Source organism: Protopterus annectens, chromosome 6.part0 (genome assembly GCF_019279795.1).
Source record: "Protopterus annectens isolate FY-2018-M chromosome 6.part0, PAN1.0, whole genome shotgun sequence".
NCBI lineage: Eukaryota > Metazoa > Chordata > Ceratodontiformes > Protopteridae > Protopterus > Protopterus annectens.
Genome location: NC_056737.1, coordinates 574,783,725 through 574,803,813, shown reverse-complemented (window position 1 = coordinate 574,803,813; position 20,089 = coordinate 574,783,725).

Here is a 20,089-nt window from a genome sequence, read left to right as displayed (position 1 = left end):
TGTTTAATATGTCCCAGTTATCTAAAGAACAAAACATTCAATTTGTGTATCATCAGGGCTTCTCATAGCTGGAGGGGCTGATGCCACACTCAGTTTGTCCTTTTTCTCATCCCTCACCTTTCTTTACCTCTACCCCATTCTACTGCATGCTATTTCAAATCAATCTTCACTAGCACCAAGAGAAAAAATTTTATGCTTAAAAATATCTCTGTTGTCATGCACTACTTTCCCTCTCATTAGCTTATGAACAAATTGCTCTAATGTGTCAGCAGTTTCCTTATAAATACACTTAATGTCACCTGGTACTCCTTTTACTTGTTCGAAAAAAAAACACATGTATTAGCATCTTTCACCTTTCTGTGTCATTTATTTTCTTGGCATTTATTCTGGAGACAAGTTGAAAAGCCAGTTTAAAATGTTCTTCCTGTTCTAACATCCTGTCAGAAACTGTAATATTAAATAACAACTTTGTAGTCAAAATTTGACATTGGTAATATGCCAAGAGTATAGCTGTCATTGTCTCCAATTTAGAATCAAGCCTGCAATTGTTAGAAACAATGATAGTCTTAAATACCAAAAATAATCTTTGCAGTGAATCATTTCATGCACTGCAGCTGTATACAAAAAACAATCTTCAAATGTCAAAATATTGTAAAAAATACCTTTCTTGTCATTTCGATGAGGAATGGTTTGTAACAAATGAGACTGTTGGTAGAAATAAACTGGAGATTCCCATCCAATCATCAAGATTTCTTCAAGAAAAATCTTGATGATTGGATGGGAAATAGGAAATTCACCCCGGGGATCACCTCTGTGGCTCTGCTCCACAGTGGCACAGAAAAATAATTTTCTTGGGTGGCAAAAGCCAGGGTACCTTTTTGGTTGGGCTTGTATAGGCCCCAGAGCCAATAGCCTAGTATCTACCTATGAGCTATCTACACATTTGGAGTATTAATGTTATCTGAACTAACATGTTCTGACACGTGTCATTTGCAACTGTATATTCCTGTAGCTCCTTCTGTAATTCCCCTATCTTAATGTGTAATTCTGCTTCCTTTGTCATGGCTTTCAAAATTGTATATTGTGCATCCTGTAACTTATGTGTAAGAGCTTCTCTTTCAGTGTCCACACCCATATTTTTCTGTGCATCAATATCAGTATGTATAGTAACATCAGCTCTAGTCAAAGTGTCTAAAATTTTTTGCATATGCTTTTTAACCTGTATGTCATGTTTCTTTAACATTTGCATGTGTTTTTCATTAAACCCTGTCAACTTATCATCCAGTTGTTTGTCCGATAATTCATCATCCTTGTTAAGAGCATTCCACTGTGAGCAGTAGGTTGGAAATATTTCAGCTGTCACTACAACCTGTAAGCTTTTAGCATGACCTAAAACTGACTGGAATTCTCTACAAAAGGTAGAGATTGGCATTTTAAAATGACTTTTGACTTTATCTGACAATTTTGACTTACCCTGCATAATCTTTACTGACAATTGCTGTAACACAGTTTTATAACATGTTAAACAAAAGCTAGGCTATCTGTCTCCACAGTTACGGAATTCAGTTTGACTTTTGTACTTTTGTACATACTGATCAAAACAATAAATCCATTTACACATATACACTTTCTCACTTCTATTTATACCAAACAATGATTTGTTACATTTAACAACGCTACTGGCTTGTTCATACCACTGATTTAATAATGTCCAAACTGTATCAGGAGTCTGGTTTAACTCTATGGCCACAGAATGTGTGCATTTAGCACTTATGCCCTTGATGGTATCCATGCTATTTCAGAAAGAGGCTTACAGCTTTCAGAAATAGCTAACAGGTAATCAGGCTGTAGACCAAAATTGTAAACTGGAAACTCCCTCCTTGTCAAAAATTCTGGTAAACATATCAGAGCATACGCAAAGATGAAATCTTGGTTTTACCCACTTGAAAGTACCTGATACTGATGAACTGTTCTGGCATGCCACTGTTAAACTGAATTAACAACAGTTTACACAGACTAAAATATTTTTTAGAACACAGATCACTGTCAGATAGCATGTAGAAAAAGTTCTAGTAAGTTTCTATTCAGAGCAATTATACAAGAAAAACTGTTGCATAAAGAAAGTATTTTTATTTTGAAATATGAGACCATGGCTCCTTGGGGTCTTAACCTAGAATGTAATTGGAGGCTCTTAATTTAAGATATAATTGTATAATTGAATGCTTGTTTGATTGTAAGGTATATTTAAAGTAGATGTATTTTTTAGTGATTTGTACTCCTTGAAGCCTTATGCCGAAGCGCTTGAGGAAGATTAAAGTGCAGTTTTGGTTCCCGCTTGTTGTTTTTTTCAAAATGTTCTTATTGATAAGGTAGTCTGTAACTTTTTCTGCTCATTAGCCATTTCCCTCTAGCAGGTTTATTCACTTGAATATCTGCATACATTCAACTGTTTATGATATTTTGACAAGCCTTTATTGTTAATGCCATTTGTTACAAAACATTCAGAAGTATAATAATTTTTGTTTCACACAAGCACATTCTGTTAAGCTAATTATATTTGTTTACTGCATATTTCTTTTCTGTACTGGTAGATGCTGTGTTCTAAAAATATCACATTGTTACTATGATAGAAAGCAGTTTTACCAAACCTCTGTTACTGTGAAGGAAAAACAGTTCTATGAAATTATATTTTTCTATCAAATACATGTTATTATGAGTGAAACCAGTTTTACTTTATATAATTCTATCACTGAGAATATTGTAAAATAGTGTAACATGTTGGTAAGATGCTTTGGAAATGTATTAGCTCAAGGAAATTAGAGGTTCTGAGGTCACTGAGTATTTTAAAGAATGTCTGTCTTATTTTAAATGCCTATCTAATTTCAAAAATGTCTATTTTCCAGTTCAAACAGACCTAAATTGGAAAATAGCTATCCCCTTTAGTCTCCTTTTAATAAAGAATTCAAACTATAATTAAGAGCATCCAAATAAGATCTGACTTATGAGAGATAATTGTACTGTTTAGGACTATATTCAATCAGATATAGATACAGTGGAGGCAACTTTACTCTTGTATACAATACCACAAGGGATACCTTCTTTTGGAAATGTTTGGGCGTCTTTAATAGATAAGACTCAACTTAGATTGTTAAGAACTGTTAATTAAACAATCAGAAACACTAAGTTATTTTCTGAGAGACTTGTAAGTACTTGGATTGTTCTACCAAACACTATTAACAGTGTGATAATATACTAGCCTTTAAGATGGCTGTAAATGAATAATATGGATGCAGATGTGTTCACTTTTATACATACATTTTGGGCCTTTATACTAGTCAGCAATATAATACAATACAGAATACTTATAATAAAGAATGATGTAAATATACAATCAAATTTGTATGTAGGTAAGAAGTGCATGAACTGTGTATGAGTATTTCTGTTCACTTGCATCTATGTAGTTTTACTTCCAATGTTTTATTTTGGATTTTGAGATAGCATTGACGTTTGTATCTTGCCTACTTTTTCCTCTGTGGTCTGCATTCTGGCTGAGCTTTCAAACATACATTACAACTGTTATGATTTAAGCCTGACAGTATAATTCAGCCTAATAATTCACCCTTGGTCCTAGATTTGATGATTTTTCTTTATAAAATTATATCCAGTTAAGAGTAAAAACATTATTAAATAATATAGTGTCATTTGTTTTAAATACTTGTGCTATGTTTTTTAATGTTCAGATGTTGAGAGGTATACAACTTCCAGACTATGGACTGCTTATTGCTGAATATTGCTGCCTGGAAGCAAGATGTTCTGTGGTTTGCTTTTTGCCTGGGCTGTCTTTCTTTATTCTTGGCAAGGTCTTCACACACTCCTTTAATCTGCATGGGCATCCTGTTTCTTCCCACCTCCCTAAGCTACGCAGTGGGTGAATTGGCATACTAGGTAGTATGCAAATGAGAATGTATGTTCTGTGGTAGGTGTACCCTGTCATGAAGAGATTTCAACACCTTGTGTTCATTTGCTGCTAGGATATGCTGTGGTATCCAAATGAACCTGAAAAAGCTAAAGTATGTTAACAGAAAATGAATGGATGGATAGAAAAGTGAACATTCTGCTGCAGTCCAGCAATACAATATTTAGTTTCTGTCTTCTTTAACAAAAGGCCTTGTCAGCCATTTAACTGTCAATAGCAAGTAGTATACAGTTTCCTGTAGGAAGATAATATTTCCTGTAGGAAGATAATATAAAAACTATACTTACAAATAATAGTTATGTAAGGTTCTCATTTTAATAATGTAAATTCAAGATGCTAGTCATGTATAGGAAATTAGAAAACAGCACATCAGCAACTTTTCTGATTCTCTGAATTGTGACATTACATAAATATATTATGACAGCCATTTCCTGTGGGAGTGCACATGGCTAATTAGCATAGGACACTCCCCTGGAATGCCTCATTAGCATTTGTGACAGGCCATGGAGACAGCCCACCATGGCACTGCACCATGAAGTGGTACAGCAAAATGGAAGGTCTGTCTCTGGATCAGAAATGGTTACTATTAGGTGTATACCAGACTTATACGCAGTGGTAACTTTCCTGAATTTGGTCCCATACCTTCTGGCATCCACCCCACCATTTTTCTTCATGTTTTATTAATTTCTTCCTGCTTAAACCATTTCTTATAGCCTTCTGAATATCTGTTATCAAATGTATCATAGTCTGTATTTCTGGTTGTCCTTCTGGCTTCCTTTTCTTTGCGGTCACCTTCTTTGCTATTACTAAAATGAATAGTAAAGATGCTTGCTACGAAGACATTTTTGAAATTAGATAGGCATTTAAAATAAGACAGACATTCTTTAAAATACTCAGTGACCTCAGACTACTGGAATGGCAGGAATCATTATAATACATTTTCTTGACAGGAGAAAAGAGACAATAAGCTAGACTGCCCTTTAAATGCCTATAACATTCTGCCTCATCTCTATTCTCACCTCTCGTTTTTACTTTCTTCACCTGACCAATGTTCTCTTCAGTAGATTTTCCCTCTACTACTCCTTTTGATGCATTCATCAATGGGGCTTCAGTCCTTTCTGTAAAATAGTACCACTACAATCCAGATACCATATGGCAGCTAAAATATTTAGCCTCTGCACCTTTTTCTCTAGTTTGTCCTTCATATTCAGAATGGCCCATCCTTATCTTTATATGATCTTGTGTACATGTATTATGTCTCCCCTCTCTCTTCTGATCTCTAGTGCGAAGAGCAGCAGTTCCTGTAGTTTCTCTCTGGTCATATTTGTCCCATCTTCATTCTCTTCTAGATTCCTTTTATGCTGTCAACTTAGCTTGTGTAGAAACCTGGTATCTCCAACCCTGTTTAAGCAGCCATGTGGGATTTACCTAAGCTAATAGACTGTGTAAGTGAATGGACCTCTGCAATAATATTGGGAAACAAAACTACCTAATCATGTATGGGAAGTACAAAATAAGAGAAAACATTTCTCTCTCTGCAAAAACTAGATGAGCAAAGGCACTTGAAGAAACCATAAAGAAAGCCAAAATGTATCTTTGCAATGCAAATTGTGGCCTGCTACAGATCACCCTCCATGACCCAGGACCACCACTTCACCTTCCTGGAGACACTGGAAAACATGAAGGTTCTACCGAACACTTTGATATTGGGCAATTTCAATTACCCTACCATTCACTGGGAAAACTACTCGAGTACAAATTCCCAGGCCCAGCGCTTCCTGGAATTCATCAACTCAAATGCCCTGGATCAGCAGGTAAACTCCCCTACCAGAGGTGAAAACAAATTGGACCCGGTCATCACCAACATGGGTGACAGGTGTTCCACACCAGGGGTCAACCCGTCACTGGTTAGATCAGACCATAAACTAATCACTCTGGATGTCCACACCCCATCACTACCCCAACTAAGGAAACCACAGTAAAAAACTTTTCTAAAGCAAACTTCACCTTACTTAAGACAGAGGTGGTAAGTTTCACAGACCCCACACTAAAGGATAACGCTGCCTAAGATGCAGCAACCTTTACAAATGCACTCTATGAGCAACTACAAGGATGCATGAATCGTGCCATCCTTAGCAAAACCAAGATTCACTCCTCTAAGAGAAGGAAACCAGTTTGGTGGACCCCTGCAATAAACAGGCTATACAATAGAAGGACAAAACTACTTCAGGAAACAAAAGCAAATCCCAAGAAGGAAAGACATCCCTGATCAGTATCAGTAAGAAACTAAGGTCTCTCATGAAATCATCCAAGGCTAACTTCGAAAGAAAAATAGCCAAGGATTCAAAAGATAACCACAAAGCCTTCTTTAGCTATGTTAAGAATCTGAGTGGCAACTCGCAGATATGCACTGAACTAGTGCAAAATACCACAAAATATACTGAACCTACTGATACTGCCAACATCCTGGCAGATGCATCCTGGCAGATAGATTCAGTGCAAACGTCACCCCCCTCTCACCTCCAAAAGGGCCCACAACAATACCAGAAAAGTGTAGTGTCCCAAAAATCACAGACGTACAGGTGAAAACAGCTCTTTCAAAAGCCAAAAACACAGCGTCGATGGGACCAGATGGTGTCCCAGGCTGCGTCTTGCACGAACTACAGAACGAACTAACCCCCCACCTAAACACATTGTTCAACCTCAGCCTCTCCACAGGCTATGTGCCCATAGAATGGTGCACAGCAACGGGTATTCCTCTCCACAAAGGAGGGGCTACAACTGACACTGATAACTATTGCTCCATAAGCCTGACTAGCCTGGTCTGCAAGGCTATGGAGGACAACATCATGGAACTCATTAACAAAGACATAGGGAACCTCCAAACACTTGACCTGACCCAGTTTGGCTTTGTTAAGGGCAGATTATGCCTACTAAACCTGGTTGACTTCTTCAAGACAGTCATCAAGGCCATAGACAAGGGAAAGGTGGTTCACACAGCCTACCTTGACCTCGCCAAGGCTTTCAACACCATTCCCCACTCAGGTATTACAGAAAAACTTACCAGCCTGAACATAAACCCCTACATCACGAGATGGGTTGCCAACTGGCTTAAAGACAGAACTCACACTGTAAGAATAGCAGGCTCCAGGTCTGACATGAAACCAGTCACAAGTGGTGTCCCGCAAGGCTTGGTCCTGGAACCCCTACTGTTCGGTATATATTTCTCAGAAGTACAGGCAAACACAGGAGGACTATGGCTAACCATGTTCGCCGATGACTGCAAACCCGGAGCCATAATTGACTCTCCGGCTGACACTGACATCCTCCAAAAGGGCCTTACTGAGATGGACACCTGGTGTCAAAGTCATGGCCTCAAGCTAAATGCCAAAAAATGCATAGTCATCCCATTTGGGAAAAACAAAACACCCACGAATTACCACATCGGTGGCACCCCCCTTAATACAGAAGAGGTAATAAGAGATCTGGGACCCAGATAGATAGTAATCTCTCCTTTGACAATCATATTGCCAAAGTAGTTAGGAAATCCTTCTATGTGGCCAATCTAGTTACTAAAGGGTTCGCATCTAGAAATAAAGTGGTTATAGTGCCCCTCATCACTCATTAGACCCATCATAGAGTACAATGCCCCATTTGGGATGTACCTCACAAGGCACTTCCAACAGTTGGAAAGACCACAAAAGTACCTCACCAAGAGGATTACTGGCCTCAAACATATGTCCTATGCAGCCCGACTGAAAAAACTCCGGCTATACTCAGTGGCATATCGCTTACTCAGAGGTGATCTCTGCCTGACTTACAAAGCCATGTCCAACTCAGAATTGATGGACATGCTCCACCTAAAGAAATCCAAGTCACTGTGAGCCACTAGTGAGCTAAATCTTGCCACAACAATAAATGGAACATGCTGGAGGGATAGATTCCTGTCACAGAGACTCCCCATGCTTTAGAACAAAATTCCAAATTACATCAGGCAGAGCCCCTCACTAACACTCTTCAAGAGAAACCTTGACGAGTGGATGGGTAACAGAAAATACACCCCTGGGATCACTTCATTGGCTCTGCTTGACAGAGGATCAGTTATTTAATCAATGGGGTGGCAAAAGCCAACACACTCTGCCTAGGCTTATAAATTTCCTCAGGTAGATAGCCTAGTACCTACCTTTGAACCTATGAACCTAAATGAGTCATCTTTGTAAGACTAGATAGAAGAAAAGCCTACACATTTTCACTGGTTGGGAATGAAAATAGATCCCAAACTAGATGTCCTCAGTTCTGGAGCAGGTTATGGAAGACAGGGATGCTAAGAGGCTATTGGAGGATAAGAAAACTGTCACTAAGCCTTCTGGTCAGGTAATTGACTTTCAACAGGATGTGGTTTGTCATCAAGGAGAAGGATGTGAAATTCATCCACTCCTACAGTTGCTTGCAGTGCTGGTAGGATCATGTTCAGACTTATTTATTGATGTGCAACATTACTAAGGCATTGTCCATTTACATAGAAATCAGAACCTTGGACTGCAGAAAGCAAAGAGGCACAGTAATGACAACTTTACTGTAATTTCTAGGACAGGCTTTTAGAAACATTCTTCCTGAGCCCAGAGACTGTATATAGGTTCATGTAATTAGTGAACATTCTACTTGTATGGAGACTTATCCCACTAGTATAACTGGCAGTACTTGATAATGTACTAGTTTGTGTGTTGGATCCCTCCTCATGGTATGGCCTCACAGTACATCCTGGAGAATGTGGTACAGACATAAATGTCTTATCAATCCTACAGCCATTGCACAATGATGTCCATTCAAGAATATAAATACTTTTGCCAGGGTTGCAATAGGGAATGATACAGCTATTTACACTAATAACATCAGGCTGAAATATGCCCATGTTATATGTCATGATAACAGCTCCTATACTGCTAGATAGAGGTCTCTAGATCTTAACAATGGAAGACATAAACTGCTAAGGCAAATTGCTTGTGACTCAGAAGATGTATGAAGACGACTGGAGATGATCCTTAATTGGTTTGGTTCACATATGATCTCTAACAGAAAAACAGGCAGAATATTATATCCTTCACCCTAAAAAGAATTACTAGGCTAAAGCAAATGTTAATCATTTTCAGAGAGAAATGTGGCAAGCTAAGTGAAACCTGTATTAAAATGAGGTAGTTGTAATCGCTGTTTTTCTCACAAAAAAAAAAGAAAACTGTGATCGCTGTTTCTAGTGAAAACAGCAGAACTGTTAAAGAGTGAAAAAAGAGTGCCAAATGTCAGTAAATTTGTAAATTTTGAAGCTTAATGTTCCTGAAAATGGTATTTCAGGTCAAAAAAATGCTTTCACTTATGTGGTCTACCCCTCCTCCTGGTATGTGACTGTGGAGACAGGAGTACTTACACTCATATTGATGAAGCGAGAAAATCCCGCCTCTGACTCTTTTTCTTTGCGAGGATGACTGAAAAGAAGTGAGAGAGAGACTGTTAAGTTAGCTCCTTAGTTTCTGCATTGCTTAAGAAACATCCTCATACAGACTGCATTTTTGTATAGTCCTCATTCTGGAAAGTCTTAGACTGCATTCTTGGACACAGCTCATGCTTAAAACTCTGTTATCTGTGGGATTCTGCAACTGGTATTTGAACTTAAAAGTCAGATATAATTAAGCATATATTTAGCTACTGGAAGTAAAAGGTGCAGAAAAACTGGCGTTATTGTACTCTACTGGTCCACCAGACATTTTGTGCAGGAATGGATTTGGCCAGAGTGATTGACAAGCCCAGTGCTTGTGCTGTAGTATATAAATGATCCATGACTGGCATGCCATGCAGATTTGCCTTTGACAGCATGAATAGTCATTGTGTAGTCATAGACTAAATGGATTAAATATGAAGCAAAGTGTGGACATTATGTGAAATTCTGGAAAGTTAGCTGGTACCTCCACAACAGCATTTTGGGGCATATCATGTTTTTTACTGGAAATCACACAAATTAAGTCAAAGTCAAAAATGAGTCAGACATTCAAGTTCTTCCTGAGCTGTTAATAAGTCCTTCCTGCTCCAACAATACAGGGTTTAATTTCTTCCATCCTCATTTGCCAAATGTGTTACGCTGAGCAAATCACTTAACCAGACATTTCTCCTTGGTCACCCATGAAAAGGGACAATTGTATTCTGTGGTCTTATCTAGGCAAAAAATACATAAAAGGTAATTACACAATGCATAACTTACAACACAACTTGAGCATGTGTATGCACATGCACACACATACACACACACACACACACACACACACACACACACACACACACACACACACACACACACACACACACACACAAACACACACAATGTTGATGAACTTCCATAAGGACAGCCAGCCCTGAGCATCTTTAAAAAATCACGGGAGACTTGGTTTTAAGAAATGACAAATGTATGCTGACAAGCCAGCCTGAGCATCTTTAGAAAACCATGGGGAATTTGATTTTAGATGATTGCAAACATGACACATATATGCAGAGCAAGTCAGCCCCAATTGTGAGCAACAACATGCCAGCCTGGGCACTGTTTCAGTAAATGCACAGTTGCACTGTGGGACACTTTATTTTTATTTTTTATTATTAACATTTGATTAGTGGGAAAGCCCAACTGGGTAGAAGCCCATTTTCGGCAGAGACTCATGGAAAAGTGTCAGAATGGGTAATAACCCTGCTGTGCATGGATCATACCTATTAACTGTTTCTCATTTTGGTTTACAGTTTTGCTCAGTCATTCTTATTCCCTCCTAAAACTGTTGATTTTGGGAGCAATTATAGTAGACTACACTTAATGACAACTACAGCCATGGGCTTACTTCTGAAAATGCATATTTAATTCACTTTGTATTTTGTCAACAAGTTAATAGCAGTACTACCTTAAAAAACTTCTTTTACTTGTCATGATTTCTGGATCTGTCCCCAATTCTCTGTGTTGCTCCACTCCTGCCTTCTACTCACATGATACTGCTTAAGACCATTAGCAGAAGAACATAATCAAGTTAGCAATGTTGTCCCATGTATTTCAACTTTTGCTTCAACAAAGAGTGAAACAACAGAGATAAAAATAATAAAGATAATGATGCACAAAGGCCATAGGTCGGGCAAAGCATTTAGTCAGTTGCATTATTCATTTTGGAAAAAATGACAAATAAGCAGGTTTGCATTAGCATGCATTTTCTGAAGACAAAGAAACCAGTAATCATAATGAGTGACATTATTTACTGACTGCCCTTATACTTTATTTGACCAGTGTCTGTTCAGAGAATGAACAAGTCTACTGTATGTGTTTCCTTATCTGGATTAATATTCATGTGACTGAGAAACACAAGACATTCTTTATTTATAACTAAAGTGTGGTGTCAACCTACTGCTGGGTGTTGGGTGATGCTTACTACTGCACATCTGGTGGACCAGTAGAGTACAACAAAGCCAAAAACCTGTTAGAAATTTTCTGCTTTTAAATCTATTAACTTGGCATTTGTTCAACTTTAGTTTATTATTTAAGTTCAGAAAGTGGAATGCTCAATTTTGATTTGCTTCATTAAAGAAATGTATTAATTAATTTAAATGCTTATCACTGGTGGTTTATTTATTAGCTTAATGATGTGTATTGATGGTTTGCCCCATTAGAAGGGACTGTTTTAGCCATAGCTGTCAAACACTTAATTTATGATTGGCTTTTCCTGTAGGTATACAGCAGTTGGGTTTCTGGAGTGCCATACTGGACTGGCTAATGATAGCTTTACAGTAAAGACAAGAAATGGGTATTGTTACTGTAGAGGGATCATTAATTCCCTCCTGAAAAACACTGTGTATGTGTGCCTGTGTATGATTTTATACAGAAATAATCTTGGACAAGTTTTCAGCTACTGTTGATGTAATAGCTTTAGAAGGCACTGGACTGGGAATCCCAGCTGAGCAATAAACTTGTATGAGTAAATATCCAAGGGGGTACTGTATTCAGTGATGGGCCTGGTGATGGAACTAAGGTGATTACTGTGGCTGTTTTGACTATGGTGGAAACATGATGGTTGGATGAAAATTGACAACATAATACCCAATGACATTTATTTCTCCCTAGCTCTTCAGTCACCTAACCTTCTAAGGGAACAGCATTGCTTTGTAACTCAAATACACCCTATATAGCATTTCTTCATTAATTGATGGCAATTATAAGTTACTTTCTATTTCATGTAAAGAAATGCCACATTATAAATTAAATGTCTCAGACATTAAAACAATTCCAAGTTTTGTATACCTAAGGGAAAGGGCAGTATGAGGAAATACAAATATAATAAAAAAGTGTGGCTTAGCCAGTGCTATATATTTACAACAATCCTTCTTATATCAATTAATCAAACATTTGCAAGACATCACAACATTGAGTCACTTGAGAATAAAGTGTTATAGTTTAATATAAATTTTGCTTCCATTTTATGCAGTTCTATTAGCTTATTTCCTCCTCTAGGCAAACAGAGCTTTCCAAAAACTAAAAATGTAAAAACATTAAAACTACTGTTATTACTTTCCATAGTATGTACATCTACTCTGCTTGCTATATTCTTATTTGTGCATCATTTCAATGTTCATATATCCCTGCTCTGACTCTGTGTTTGGTTTGCCTTATCAGGGAAAGTACAGTGAAATGGTAATTTGACTACATAAATGGTCATTTGCTGCATTGTACATGTACACAACCCACATTGTGAGTGAGCTAGCAGTGAACACCTTAGACACCTGAAACTTGTGCCATCTTTCTTCAGAATCAGTCTCAAAACTGCCAGTGACATGGTCAAGTAGAAAAGCATGCATGTTTGATTATCTAAAGCCTTCATAACATTTACTGTAAATACCTTCTTCTTCTAGTAGTGCAAAACTCTTGACTTTTTGTTTCTAAGACAGACTGATGGGGTTTGAAGCATCAGATTATGTCTAGTACAGCCTCAGCTACAAATACATTTTGATCAGGATCCTCATTTTGCAGTGTGTTGCCTCTAGGGGTATGAAAAATATCTGCTTTCCTCATGATGATTGCCAATGCACTGAAGTATATCCACAATATATCCCCAAAAGTGCCTGTTACAAGATAGATCACCCTGGGGGCAGATACAAACCTTGCATGCTTGCTGCATAATACCTCTCTGAGGGAGATGGCTTCCTTTTTGAGGCCATCCTCCTTTTTATCTGTGTTAGGATATTTATAAACTGTGCATCCTCAGGAGGGAAGGATAGAGAGTAAGTCAATGCCTCTACAAGCAGGTTTGTATGTTGTGCCAACAAACTTTTTCACATAATCAGTCTTGCATTTTTTCTTCTTTTCTTACCTGCTCTGAGATAGAAAAGAAGCTACATCTTCCTTTCTCTCTCTCTCTGTCTCTCTCTCTTTCTCTCTCCTCTCTCTTTGAATTTTGGGGACAAAGACTGAAGCAGGGACATACCATAGGGCAGAGTGCTAGGGGTAAAAACTGTATAGCCAGGTTATTTTTGATGTACTTTGCACAATTATTAGCTGATGATAAATAAATGTCAACACTTTATGACAGATTACCTCCATGTATAGTGTTTTAGTAAGTCATAGGTGATTAAAAATGATTTATAATTTCTAAAAGCACTGGCATTGTACTGGAAGAAATGACTCGTGTGAAATGCATGTTAAAATGATTTTATGGTTGAAATGTAGTAATTTATTGGAAGGCTGATTTGTTTACTGTTACTACATTAACAGTGCTGATAAATATTTCCATTTTCTTATTTACCTTAATTTGAAATGCAATCTTCATGTTAATCAGGTTATGTAAACATGAAGTGATAGGGAAATGTCTGCAATAAGAATATTATTTAACTCACTTTCACTAATCTGTCATTTATAATCAGCTGTGTTTGGTACATAAAGAATGATGAAGCTATAAAAAGAACATTCACAGTGTTAACATAATCACACAATCACAGTACCTTGGACCTTTGGTTCTAAGCATATTGCACCAGTCTCATGATACACAGTTCTGTTTTAATGTGATACTCATAACATTTCACTCAAGTAATGATAAAAATGTAGTTACCTACATTCTGAAAAATAATCAAATGTCACAGAGAAATGAGAATGTCTGTTTCTTTGGTACTCATCTAATTTCTGCTTTTGTGCTGATGTCAATATTTTGATAGCAATGTAGGGATGCAGTTGCTATAGTGATCAATTAACATCTTGGCAGACAGTAGATCCTGCTATCTCAAGCAAACGGGTTTTACCTTCTTTGTGCAACCACACATATGCAAGTATAATATGAAACTACAGTTGTTCCTTAGATGATACAGCAGAATTCTTCTGAGGTTCTGATCAGCCTACACATATCTATGTTTCTACCAAAATGCGCCCTTATCATAAACCAAACAGTGACATAATTAAACTCTATATATAATGCTACCTTTTGAATCACAATTTCACTCAGAAGCCTGAAAAGAAAACTCATGTTTTCTAGTTTAAACATTGATCTTACAGCTGTACTTCTTGTGAATGAAATGAAAGGACAGAATAAAAATAATTACAAAAAGAAGGAAATGCATTAGATATATTTCATAACCCTCTTTTTGAGCCTGAAATTTAGCACTTAAAAGAAACAAGTAATCTTTGTGGTATCCCTTAAGTCTCAAACAACTATTATACAGATATGGCGGGTCCAAAACAAAACAGTGTAAGAAACTTCTCTGTGTGGATGTTTTTCAATTCCTGTATATCTAGTTAATCACTATAATATTAAAAAACAATAAAAAAACAAAAAAATGCAGGTAGCACTCCCACAAAGAACCAATAAATACGATCAAAAGTGCTACTGGCGAAAGAAATGAATGAGCGAATGCTGAAACACTCATAGTTTATTAGAAAACTGCAGTTTAAAATGCCATAAACGCCTTACAATAAAATTTAGCGTTTTCGTCCATATAAATCAGACGTCTTCAGATGCGTGACCTAAACCTCATTACACTTATTTTATATTTAACCTATTAACCAAGAACCAATACATTCAAAATTCCAATTAAGGAATGACCCAATGCTTGATTTAGAATACATAAATATTCAAACAACCTTATGAATATGTAATTATTCAACAGTCCCATTGTGTTACTACTACATTATCTTTCCTAACCATTCCATATAATAATTCATAAACATTATAAAATTAAACATCAATTAATTTAAAATCAAATAAATACTATGAAATAAAACCAATCTATATAAAATATACTTAAAATGTATATATAAAATAAACTTTTAAAAATTTAATAGCATGTGAATTGGTTTTAAGTTTAACAGACCATTGTGAATAAAACAGTGACACCTTCAGTCAACTAAGAATATTACATTCATTAAACAACATTCAGAGCTTAGCAGCCCTCAATTTTAAAAATGGCATAATAGAAATAAAATCATTTAACCCTGGGTGTTTTCCCAATTCTAGGGTTACTTGCCACCATAATTCTCTGTATTCTATTTGTTCCTCCCATGGGCTGCCCCTTATATCTTTATTAATTTGTTCAAGCACTGTGAAATAAAATTTACAACCATCACATTCCTTAGAATGCTTGAATAGGGCTTTAGTCTCCTTGCCCTTCAGCATGTCATAAATGTGTTCATAAATTCTTCTTTTTAGGGTTCTTTCTGTTTTCCCCGCATAAAAAGATTTACATTTATGACAAACAGCTAAATATATTAACCCCTTTGAATCACAATTGTAATACCCTTTACTTCTAATCCACTTTTTCCTACACTCAAGATAAATTTCCTTGGTGTTCATGATGTATTCACACTGATTACAATGTCCATACTTGTATGTACCTAATTTTGTTTTACCCCCTATATATATTTTCTTCTGTTCTTTGTTTTCTAAAATATTCTTTATACTACTTGAATTTTTATATACTACTTTAAAATCTAATCCTCCAATACCCTCCAAATCAGTAAGGGAAACAAATCTACTCCATTCCTTCTGAAATACATTTCTAATCTTATTATTTATTGCATTGTATTCCAAAACCAAAGCTTGATGAAAATTATTAACAACATCTGAGTCTTTTCCTATTACATTATTACTATTTCCACTATTCATTCTATCACCCTTAATTGTTTTAAATTTGTTTTCTCTACCATTTTCAACTTCTTTCCTAATATTTACTATAAATCCTTAGGGTAGTCTCTTTCAACAAACATTTTCTCCAATAAATCACATTTGATTTTGAAATCACTATTAGCACTGGTCATGCAGCACCCTCTTACAAATTGTCCCTTCACTATATTTATTTTACAATGTGAAGGGTGTGCACTTTTAAAATGAAGAAAATAATTACAAAAAGTAGGTTTTCTATAAATCCTAGATTCTCATTTATTATTCTTTTTGTAAATCTCCAAATCTAAATATTGTAGGGTGTCGTAAGACATCTGATGCGTAAATTTAACAAAATGTGTCGTTTTACTAATATATTCCATGAATTCTTTAAACATTTCTCTACTGGCTGTCCAAAAAATAACTATATTCTCTAAAAACCTTCGATACAAAATCCAGCAGGATTTAAATTTTGAATTCAATACACAAGTTTCCTCCCATCTTGCCAAAACCAAGTTTGCAAAAGTGGGGGAACAATCTGCTCCCATGGCTACTCCTTGTGTTTGTTGAAAAATGGTCCATTAAATACCAAAAAATTATTTTTAAAACCATGTCCATTAAACATACACTTACTACTTTTTCTTTATGAGATAATTGCCTATCTTCAAAAATAATTTCTTCAAACATATTCATCCTGATAGGTATGGTATAGGTGAAAACAAATCAACCATGTCTATAGTGACAAAAAGTAAATCATCAGAATATAAATCTGGGGTTATATCTCTTAACAAATCCCACAAATCTTTAAATATAACTTTTCTACTTGTCCAGACATGTTTTACCTTAGTATCTACGTATTTTAACAAAGGAAAGGTTTTAGAACCATCAGCAGATACTATAGGTCTAAAGGGTGGGTCTTCAGAATTCTTATGTATCTTTGGAATTCCAAAGATTGTAGGGACCTTAGGTTTTTGCACATTCAAATAATCAAACATTTTTTTATCAATAGTGCCTTCTTGTAACAAGTCCATGAGGTTAATTTCTATTTTATTATAAGCCAAATTAACCTCATTTCTAGAGACACAAGAATATTTAGTTTCATCCCTAAGAATCTGATTCATCTTACCTTCGTATTGTATATTATCCATTATTACTATCCCTCCACCCTTGTCTGATTTAATTATTCTAACATTCAAATCACATTTTAATTCTTGTAATATTTCCCTTTCTTTCCTGTTTAAATTTGTCCCATATTTAATATTACTCTGAGCATTTCTAATTTCCATCTCCATAATTTTTTCTAAATTCTTAAGTTGCGCATGCATAGGGGGATTATATGTAGTCTTTCGTTTTAAAAGCTAATCATTATTTTTACCTGTACTATTCTTAAAAATAACTTCTAAATTCACTTTTCTTAAAAATAACTTAATGTCTAATAACGTCCTAGTTAAATCTCCCTTACCATAAGGAATACATTTGAGTCCCTTGCTTAAAAGTTTGAAGTATTCCTCACTAAGTGTAATATTACTAAAATTGTAAATGGAAAAAATATTGTAGGTGTTCCTAACCCCTTCAACTACTATCTTGCTACCATTGTCTTGATCATAAATGGGGGGGGGTACCGCTATCTAGTATCTCTCCCTCCCTCCTCTCCCCCCCCATTTGAAAATTTTCATGTAAGTGTCCATTTTTATTGTGTTGCCTCTCTGATTTAGGCAGGGGTGGAAAATCCTGATAATAATCCCTTTCCTGATACCTTTGTTTATTATTAACACTGTCTTCTTCTATCTGTCTATTAAAACTATTATTATTGTAGTACTTATATGTTGGTTTGGGGTAACTAATATTATTTTGATACTCTTGTACATCCCTCTTTAAGTTTTCATCTTCCTATTAACCAATTCACCACATTTAATATCAATTTCACCCCTAATTTTAAAATATTTCTCTTTCTCTTCACTAATGCCAAAAATAAGGTCCTCTTTAATACATGAATCCAACTCATCTATTTCATTCTATAAATCTTCTTGCAATCTAATATTCTCTTTAACTATAAACTTCAAAATATCTATCCCACATTTGTTAAATACTTCTAATAATTCTTTATGAAAGACAGACCCTATTTGCACATTATTAGGGTACTTGTGAACACATAAACCTTTTGGAACAATGTTCCTACTGATACATTCAGTTAAATAAGCATTTTCAATACATAATGTTCTGAATTTTAACATTAATTTTGACAACGTGTCCACTTTTACATGATAGGAATCAGAATTAGGTGGCAATTGAGGACCACCAGATTCAAATTTAAAACAGTAATTAGTTTTCAACCACTCAGTAGTCTCTTTGCAATTATAGTTTGAAACAGTACCTGAAATTGCCTAACTAAAAGTCAGCAGTCTTGTTTTAATTGCAGTATTAGTGTTTCCTCCATTTGTGCACTCTCCAGCAATATTATTAAGAAAAATCCTTGGTGTGGCATCTAGATTAAAAGAATCACCATTCGGTTCATTTAGGTCGCCGGCGTCATGTTGATTGCCAATAAGCTCCCTTTTCCTCTTACATTTCTGACTGCCAAACCCTTCGGTTCCACTTCCTGTTGCTAAGGCGGGATTAACACTTGCTCCGATTAGCGATTGGCACAAGGGTGTCAGTAAGTCAATCAACTCCGTGAGTTGGCCAACCAATTTGTTTGATTGACCCAACTCTTCCTGACCCTTGCATTCAACGAAGGGCTCTTTTTCCATCGCCACTCCACAAAAAATAAACTAATGAACCAAAAAATGCAGGTAGCACTCCCACAAAGAACCAATAAATACGGTCAAAAGTGCTACTGACGAAAGAAATGAATGAGCGAATGCTGAAACACTCGTAGTTTATTAGAAAACTGCAGTTTAAAATGCCATAAACGCCTTACAATAAAATTTAACGTTTTCATCCATATAAATCAGACTTCTTCAGATGTGTGACCTAAACCTCATTACAATTATTTTATATTTAACCTATAAACCAAGAACCAATACATTCAAAATTCCAATTAAGGAATGAACCAATGCTTGATTTAGAATGCATAAATATTCAAACAACCTTATGAATATTTAATTATTCAGCATTCCCATTGTGTTACTACTACATTATCTTTCCTAACCATTTCATATAATAATTCATAAAAAAATTTAAAAAACAATAAAAAATCAGAAATGGTAGTAAAAGTAGTGAACTAAATATAAAAATAAAAACTCATTTTGAAATATTAGTATTATACAGCATTGGGCGGCCATGGTGGTGCAGTGGTTAGCATTGCCACCTCACAGCAAGAGGTTCTCCAGTTTGATCCTCGGCTGGGGTGCCTTCTGTGTGGAGTCTGCATGTCCTCCCTGTGGTCGCGTGGGTTTCCTCCGGGTGCTCCGGTTTCCTCCCACATCCCAAAGAAATGCTGCAGGTGGATTGGACACTCTAAATTGTCCCTAGGTGTGAGTGTGGGTGTGTGTGTGCCTTCTGTGGAAGGTTGGGCGCCGGGCTGGCAACTCAACACCATAAAACTCCACTGCCAATCATGAGCGGTCAAGGTGATCCGCTGTTGGTGACCCCTAACCAGGAAAAGCCGAAAGAAAAAGAAGTATTAGACAGCATTATTAACTCTATTAGATATTCAGAAGTAATCCAAGCAGGGAAGACAGTAAACCTCTCAACCGTACTGAATTACTAATTTTTTACCGAGTTTTGGGGTCCAAATAATGGGGTGCCACAATTCCCGAGTAGCACCCCTTCATTTCCAATTTTTTTCCAAGCTTTTTTAAGTTTTTTTTATTTTCCTGCTTTTTGAGCTGACGTCATCATTTGCGAGATTACGTCAGCTCCTACAGCCCTTCAGATTTGAGCTCTAGGGCTCATGTGCGCACATTTCTGTTTGAATGCATCTGCTCTAATGAGTAGTTTGGAGTTTATTAGTCTATTT